A 9,188-nucleotide genomic window follows, 5' to 3' on the forward strand; every position below is an offset into this window, starting at 1 on the left:
GCCCCCACAGAGAAGGCTCTCCCCCTAGGGGCCGCCAGTCGACATTGTTTGGCTGACGGCACCCGGAGGAGCCCCTCTCTATGAGAGCGTACCGGCCGGTGGAAGGCTATTGGTGGTAGTAGGCGGTCCCGTAGGTAAGCCTTCTTGCCCTTCTGTTATCAAACAAGAAAAATGGTCTTAGTTAAAAGACGTATTTGCATCTTCAGATTCAGGGGCTGCCATGGGGATGTTCTGATAAAACTTCCCACAAGTCACTGTGAGCTGCAAGGCCACATTCCTTGTGTCTCCATTTGCCTACTTAACAATCCCATCCATCTGGAAAGTGATTTTACTCACACTATTGTGACTAAAAATGAGACTTGCTATATTGTTATTGCTTTCTTTCGGAATATAGAGGAAAGTAATTACGAGCACCTTCAGTAATAAGAGGGATACCTCCTCCCCATGTGCATCTTGCTCCCTTTCTTCACATGTTTGTCAATTTGAAACCAATGTTAGTGCTACCATTGTATTATTTTAATCCTTTGTTTTTTTTGCCTTGGTTGTAGTAGCAATAGCACTTAGACTTACATACCACTTCACAGTGCTTTACAGCCCTCTCTAAGCGGTTTACAGAATCAGCATATTGCCCCTAACAATTTGGGTCCTCATTTTACCGACCTCAGAAGGATGGAAGGCTGAGTTAACCTTGAGCCTGGTGAGATTCGAACTGCCAAATTGCAGGTAGCTGGCTCTACTGTGGCTCAGATCATGAGCTTCTCGTTGCAAAATTTAGGCTTAAATTGAAGAAAGTAGGGAAAAGCACTAGGCCACTCAGGTGTGAACTAAATCATATCCCTGATGAATATACAGTAGAGGTGACAAATAGATTTAAGGAATTAGATCTGATAGACAGAGTGCCTGAAGAACTATGGATGGAGGTTTGCAACATTGTACAAGAGCCAGTTTGCTGCTATGACTGCGTTCCTTGTCCAGAGAGGACCATCTCCACTCAGGAAGGTGGGTGACACCATGGGGAAACCTTCTGAATTCATCCAGAGCACTTTGATTGATATTCATCTTAAAGAGACATATAGGTTTGATGATTTTGTTTTTAATTTTCATGGTGTCCAATTTCTTACCTAATGGGAGGGAAAAGAAAAAAATCTTGAAGGATGAGTTAGGAAGAAGGAAGTTATGGATTGGGTAGGAAATCTTTCTTTTATTTGCCAGTTTGAATGTGTCCTTCCATATTTATCTTTCTTATCTTATAATTGAAGAAAGTAGGGAAAAGCACTAAGCCACTCAGGTGTGAACTAAATCATATCCCTGATGAATATACAGTAGAGGTGACAAATAGATTTAAGGAATTAGATCTGATAGACAGAGTGCCTGAAGAACTATGGACGGAGTTTCACAACATTGTACAAGAGGTAGCAACTAAAACCATCCCAAAGAAAAAGAAACACAAGAAAGCAAAATGGTCGTCTGAGGGAGCTTTGCAAATAGCTGAGGAAAGAAGGGAAGTAGAAGGCAAGGGAGAAAAAATAGATACACCCAGTTGAATGAAGAATTCCAGAGAATAGCTAGAAGAGATAAGAATGCCTTTTTAAATGAACAGTGCAAAGAAATAGAAGAAAACAATGGAATAGGGAGGACCAGAGACCTCTTCAAGAAAATTGGAGATATGAAGGGAACGTTTAATGCAAAGATGGGCATGATAGAGGACCAAAATGGCAGGGACCTAACAGAGGCAGAAGAGATTAAGAAGAGGTGGCAAAACCTCTTACACAGAAGAACTATACAAGAACAAGCTTAATTTCACTGATAATCACAATGGGGTGGCCACTGACCTTGAGCCAGACATCCTGGAATGTGAAGTAAAATGGGCCTTAGGAAGTCTGAGCAACAACAAAGCTAGTGGAGGTGACAGTATTACATTTGAGCTATTCAAAATCTTAAAAGATGATGCAGTAAAAGTGCTACACTCAATATGCCAGCAAATTTGGAAAACTCAACAGTGGCCACAGGATTAGAAAAGATCAGTTTACATTCCAATTCCAAAGAAGGGCAATGACAAAGAATGTTCAAAATACCACACCATTGCACTGATTTCACATGCTAGTAAAGTTATGCTCAAAATCCTACAAGCTAGGCTCCAGAGTATGTGGACCAAGAACTACCAAAAGTACAGGCAGAATTTCAAAGAGGCAGAGGAACTAGAGATCAAATTGCCAACATACGCTGGATCATGGAGAAAGCTAGGGAGTTCCAGAAAAACATCTACTTCTGTTTCATTGATTATGCTAAAGCCTTTGATTGTGTGGATCACAACAAATTGTGGCAAGTTCTTAAAGAGATGGGAGTGTTGCGATATTTTCAGGATCAGACTCAATAAATTATTTAAGAATTAAGAGTTCAAATATATCTCTCTTTATTTACATAAGGCATTCTATATTCACTGAATATTCACAGATAGAAGTACAGAATGAACGTATGCAGCTCCTTATATATACAATGGGTGGAGCTAAGTATGGGAGTGGTAAAGTATGAATACATTAAGAAGTGAAGAATAAGTTAACCCCTGACACACTGTTCATGTATTATTTACATAATGGAGAATAAGGCATTTACTTGTGACAAATCCCCCTCTAAATGCCGATTCGATATATTACAACAATTACATTCAGATTCAGAACAATATAAGACATGTAACTTAGAAGTCAAGTATTTATGTTGCTTAGATGGCAAAGGCTTTGTTAATATGTCAGCTATTTGCTCCGATGTTTCGCAAGGAACTGCTTTGATAAATCCATCCTGAGACAACTGTCTCACGTGTTTAAATTTTATATCTATATGTCTGGACCTTTGTCCAATAGCATCAGATCTAGATATTTCGATAGCAGCTTTGTTATCTTCATGCATGATAAAAGGCAAAATGGGTTTTTTCCAAATGTCAGAGAGTAAATCATTGAACCATACAAGGTTATTTGCTGCCTTAGATAGACAACCATATTCTGCCTCTGTTGTTGAGGTGGCTACTAAATCTTGTTTGCCAGTATACCAGTAAACTGGACAGTCATTAAGAAAGAATATATAACCAGATGTGCTTTTTCTACATGAGGTATCTCCAGCCCAATCCGCATCGGCGTAATATGTGAGGATGGGCTCTTTGACATTATTAGGTTCCAACAATAAACAGAAGTCTAAACTATTTTTCAAGTACCTTAATATCCTTTTGACAGCTTCCCAATGGTATAGTGATGGTTTGCTGACATGTCTGGACAATAAATTGAGAGGCAAAGCAATATCAGGCCTAGTCCAATTGGAGTTATAAAGAAGTGAACCTATGACAGACCTGTAAAATGTATTATCTTTGAATTCAGGAGATGATTCTTCTGTATTCTTCAAAAAATCAGTTTGCATGGGAGTGTCACAGGGCTTAGCGTTACTTAAATTACATTTATTCAAGAGCTCTATGATTTTGTCCCTTTGAGAGAGTTTAAATCCTCTTCTTGTTTTACTGATTTGAACACCAAGATACTTATTTACTTTACCCAAAGATTTCAATGAAAAATGTTCATTCAGTTTTGTTACAAATGCCTCTTTCCTTTCTTTATGTTTACCTATGTATAAAATGTCATCCACATAGATTAGTACAAATTCTAGGGAATTATTATCTTTTTTAACAAAGAAGCAATTGTCAGCAGTAGTGGCATTGAAATTCATAGTTTTGAGAACTTTTACTAAACAATCATACCATTGTTTACCAGATTGTTTCAGCCCGTATAAACTTTTATTTAATAACCAAGTCTCATTTTTGTTTGTGTATTGACTGTGGGGTGCTCTTACATATATTTCTTTATCTAATTTTGCGTGTAAGTACGCAGTCTGTATGTCGTATTGAAACACATCGAGGTTGAGTGCTGATGCTATAACCAGAGCTGTTTTGACACTCTCTGTTCTTACTGTGGGGGAGTATGTGTCTGTATAATCCTCGGGATATTTCTGTGCATAGCCTTGTGCAACTAATCTAGCTTTGTATAGAGTATTGCCTCCTTCTAAATTCTTAATTTTATATATCCACCTAGTGCCAATGATAGTTTTGTCCTTTGGTGCAACTGTAGGGGTGAACACATTTAGCCCTCGTAAACTATCCATCTCTTTAGTCATGGCTGCTTCCCATTTTTTCTTTTCTTCAGGAGGAAGTTTTAACACTTCCTCATATGTGTTAGGTATTGATGACTCTCCATCCATATACATTACATAATCTTTGTATTTGTTTGGCATTTGATTTCTGCTACTTCTGATTGTTTTTTTCTGGTTTACTATCATTGTCATGTAAATACCTTGCTTCTTTTTTAGTTAATGAATCTGTCTTTATTTTATGTTGACTGTTTGTCCATGTTTTAATTTTAATTTTATGTGTATTGTTACTGTGCTCTTCTCTAATTCTTTTTTCTTGGAGTTTGGTATCTGGGTTGGTGTTTGGGAATATTTCATTAAGATGTATTTTAGACCAGTTGGCCTGTTCATGGAACACAGCTGTTCTGGAAACTATAAATTTATTATTATTATCGATAAATCTGTATCCTTTTGTACCTGTCTCGTACCCCATGAATCTAAGTCTCCTGGATACGTTCTCACCTTTGCGCCTTAGTTGTTTAGGTATGTGTACGTCTGCAGTGACTCCAAATATGTGCATGTGTGCTAATTTTGGTTTCCTATTATACATCACTTCGTATGGTGTCTTATTTACAATGCTGGACCAAGTTCTATTTTGTGTGTAATTAGAGTATTGTAGGGCTTCCGACCAGAATTGTTTACCTAAGCCAGCATCTTCTAAAGTGCATCTAATCATGGTTTGTAATGTTGAGTTCTTTCTCTCTACCACTCCGTTCTGGAATGCAGAAAATGGGCTAGATGTGTAATGTAACATTCCTTTGTCCTTTAGCCATTGGGAGAATTCTTTAGACATGAATTCACATCCCCTATCTGTCATGATTTGTTTTATTTTAATATTGTGTTGTGTCTCTATACGTTTGTAAAACTCTTTAAATTTCTGAAAAGTTTCATCCTTATGTTTTAATGTGTAAACAAATCCATAACGACTATAATCATCCACAATTGTTAGAAAGTAACGTTTTTTATAAGTAATTGATGGTGTTAGTGGACCAACTAGGTCCATATGTACCAATTCAAAAATTTTGTTGGTTGATCTCGTTGACTTTCTAGGTCTGGGACTAGTTTTGAGCTTTGTAGATTTACATACTGAGCATTCCAAATAGTTTTCACAATTTTTTATTTTAACACCTTCTGCATGTTCAGTCATCTTTTGTACTACAGGAAAACTGGCATGTCCTAATTTCCTATGTAAGACATGAGCACACTCATCATGAATTGGTTTACCTATCTTAGGTTTTTTTTCATTGTGTGTATCTTTGTGATTATGTGTTACCTCACGTTCCTCATTGTCACTGTTACTATTGTCTCCATTATCTATTTCATTGTCATTTTCCATATTTGAATCAATGTTGTGTAACCATTCCTCCTTTGTCATTAAGTAAGGTAGACCTCCTTTGATTATTACTGTACCTATGTTTATTTTGTTTTTCTCTAATGTTGCTTTTCCTTTTGAGAACACAATGTTAATGTCAGAATCTCTGCTTAGTTTTATGGCACTAAGTATGTTATGAGGAATTTCAGGTATTAGTAATACCCCCTCTATTTTTCCTAGGCCAGGTAAGATTAAATTCCCTCTACCTATAACTTGAACTTTTTCTTGGTTAGCTACTTTGATTACAAATTTATCTTCTACAAATGAAGATAATATATTTTTATTATTAGTAGTGTGATTAGTTGCTCCAGAATCAATAAGCCAATTATTGTTCTCTGGTTGTTGTGTGTTAATGTTGTCATGTTTGTTTAGCCCATTCAGTGAGCCAGATTTTCTATCTTTTGAATTATCTCTGCCCCTTCTATGTTCTCTATAGTTGGGTGGACTTCTATACCTAAGTCTATCAATGGAAGACTGTTTGTTGTTGTACCTATTTCTATATTCTGACCTATGTCTTTCTTTTAGAATTTTGGGACAATCCCTCCTATTATGTTCTTTGGACCCACAATTGTGGCACCTAAATGTTTCATGATATCTTTCTTGAAATGCTACTCTTTTATATTGTTTGTGTTCTATTTGGTTGTTATAACGACTTCTCCTTGAATTGTCTTCAGCTATTAACTTATTGGATAGACTTTCTATGGATAAGTATCCTAGATTGATTGTGTCTAAGTGTGACATATAATTATCCCATGATGGGTCAAGTGAATTGATGATAACACTTTTCATCGTTTGATCTGAAATCACCTCCCCCCTTAAATGCAGTTCTGCTCTAATCTTGTTTAAAGATATTAAATGTTCACTTATGGTAACCCCTGGCTTTATCCTAGAAGAGAAGAAATCTTTAGACATTCTTGTGGTAGTGGCTACGCTTTCACTGTGAAACAAATTAAACATGCATTGAATAATTTCTGAGACAGTCAGATTTTGCTTAATACTGTGATACATGGCAGGAGACACACTGGAAATTAATAAGAAGAATGCTCTATGATGTAGGCAATCTAACTTTAGAGTCCAAGGTCTTTTTGGGGGGTTAGTAATAAAAAACAGTAAGTTTTCTTTCATAAAGACAACCTGGAGCTGCTGATACCATTCTTGCAAATTAATGCCATCTATTCTCAGCTTTGGGAAGTCACTGGGTAAATTCCCAACATTGTTGGGTCCATTACTTACAACCGGGGGTAGTCCGTGGTCTTGCAAATGTCGAAAATTGCAAAACGGCGTGGGGATGCTCGCAACAAGTCTGCATGGTTCTCTCTGCATCTCATGTCTTCCTGGGTTGTCTGCGTAGTCCCGCGCATGCGCGTTGCTCATTTCGTTCCTGGAGTCATCGTGAGAGGTTCTCGCTGCTGCAGCTCCCTCGCTTCGTTCTTCTTCCGATGAATCAGTCTCCGGCTCGATCTTGGGAGTCCTGGTGATAGTGGGCGCTCATCTTCTTTTGCTGAAGGCGCTGGTCCTTGGATCAGTCTGCGGTGTGGGGTGGTATCTGCAGGGCTCTCTGGGTTCAGGTGTCGGTGCTTTCGCCGTCTGGATAGGAGCAGGTAGATTTTGAGGCGTTGGCTCGCTTGCTTGCTTTTTTGTTGATTTTTTAGTAATCTTCAGTTTCGGTCCAAATGCGGCAAAAAGCGTTTTCATTGCTGACTTTACTTGCATGTCTATCGAATCTTCTTCGTTCTCTGTTTCTGATTCTTCTGAGGTATATACTTTTTCTTTTTCATTTTTCGTATCGAGTAAGGCTTTTCGCGCCAGACATTTTGAATCCTGCTTTCTGATTGGCTCTGCTTCGCTCATCTTGGGAGTCTGTTGAAACCAAGATGGCTGCCATTCGAAATTTTGCGCGGGATTGTTGGTTTTCTTCTTCGCTGCATTTTTATCTGTAAGCATATCACTTACTATTTTTGAGTCTTTTGGTTTTTCAGTAGCGATGTGCTTCTCTTTCGCTGCTCCGTTGTTTTTTAGTATATCTTGGAGGTTCGCGACAAGACTTTCATCGCTCTTTTGGCTTTTTAAGAGTTTTAGTATCTCTGACCTGAGTTCGTTGTTTTCTATTTCGTTTTCTTCTTGGTCATCATCTTCATTTATTATTTCTTCGTCTTCTGTGGTGTATTCTTCAAATTCTCTCGAAATTGCATTCGTGGACTCATCTATTATTTCTTGATCCACTTCCATTTCTTTGCTGTATGCCCTGGTGTTGGGCCTATCTCTTTTAGACATGTTTAAGTTTTTATTGAGTCAATTCAACCATCCTCTGCTACCAGATTGTTGCGATATTTTCAGGATCAGACTCAATAAATTATTTAAGAATTAAGAGTTCAAATATATCTCTCTTTATTTACATAAGGCATTCTATATTCACTGAATATTCACAGATAGAAGCACAGAATGAACGTATGCAGCTCCTTATATATACAATGGGTGGAGCTAAGTATGGGAGTGGTAAAGTATGAATACATTAAGAAGTGAAGAATAAGTTAACCCCTGACACACTGTTCATGTATTATTTACATAATGGAGAATAAGGCATTTACTTGTGACAGGGAGTACCAGACCATCTTACTTGTCTCTTGAGAAACCTATAAGCGGGTCAAGAAGCAACAATGAGAACTGGACATGGAACTACTGATTGGTTCAAAATTGAGAAAGGAGTTTGGCAAGGCTGTATACTGTTGTCCTGCCTATTTAACTTATATGCAGATCACATCCTGAGAGAGGCAGGGCTAGATGAATCACAAGTTGGAATTAAGATTGCCGGGAGAAATATCAACAGCCTCAGATATGCAGATGATACCACTCTAATGGTAGAAAGTGAAGAAGAACTAAAGAGCCTTTTGATGCAGGTGATGGAGGAAAGTGCAAAAGCTGTCTTGAAAATCAACACTAAGAAAACTAAAATCATGGCACTCGGTCCTCTCAATTCCTAGCAAATAGATGGGGAAGAAATGGAGGTAGTGACAGATTTTATTTTCTTGGGCTCCAAGATCACCGCAGATGGGGACCACAGCCAAGAAATTAAAAGGCGCTTGCTCTTGGTGAGGAAAGCCATGGCAAAGCTAGATAGCATACTAAAAAGCAGAGACATCACCCTGCCAACACAAGTGCGTAGAGTCAAGGCTATGGTTTTCCCAGTTGCGATGTATGGCTGTGAAAGTTGGACCATAAGAAAGGCTGAGCGTCAAAGAATTGAGTCAGTCCTAGAGGAGATCAACCCTGACTGCTTTTTAGAAGGCCAGATCCTGAAGATGAAACTCAAATACTTTGGCCACCTAATGAGAAGGAAGGACTCACTGGAGAAGAGCCTAATGCTGGGAAAGATTGAGGGCAAAAGAAGAAGGGGACAACAGAGAAGGAAGTGGCTGGATGGAGTCACTGAAGTAGTCGGCATGAGCTTAAATGGACTCTGGAGGATGGAGGAATGTTGTCCATGGAGTCGCAATGGGTCAGACACTAACAACAACAAACAACAACAACAACTGCAACAACTGCATTCTGCACCACCACAGCTCTGTTAGCTGCCTAGAGTCATCTCTAGCCAAGATAGGCTGCATTTAGGTTTAATAAATAAAGAAACAAACAAACATTAAATCTTTTAATC

This window comes from Pituophis catenifer, unplaced genomic scaffold (assembly GCF_029215685.1).
Source record: "Pituophis catenifer annectens isolate HBS135680 unplaced genomic scaffold, rPitCat1.0.hap2 SCAF_2, whole genome shotgun sequence".
Taxonomy (NCBI): domain Eukaryota; kingdom Metazoa; phylum Chordata; class Lepidosauria; order Squamata; family Colubridae; genus Pituophis; species Pituophis catenifer.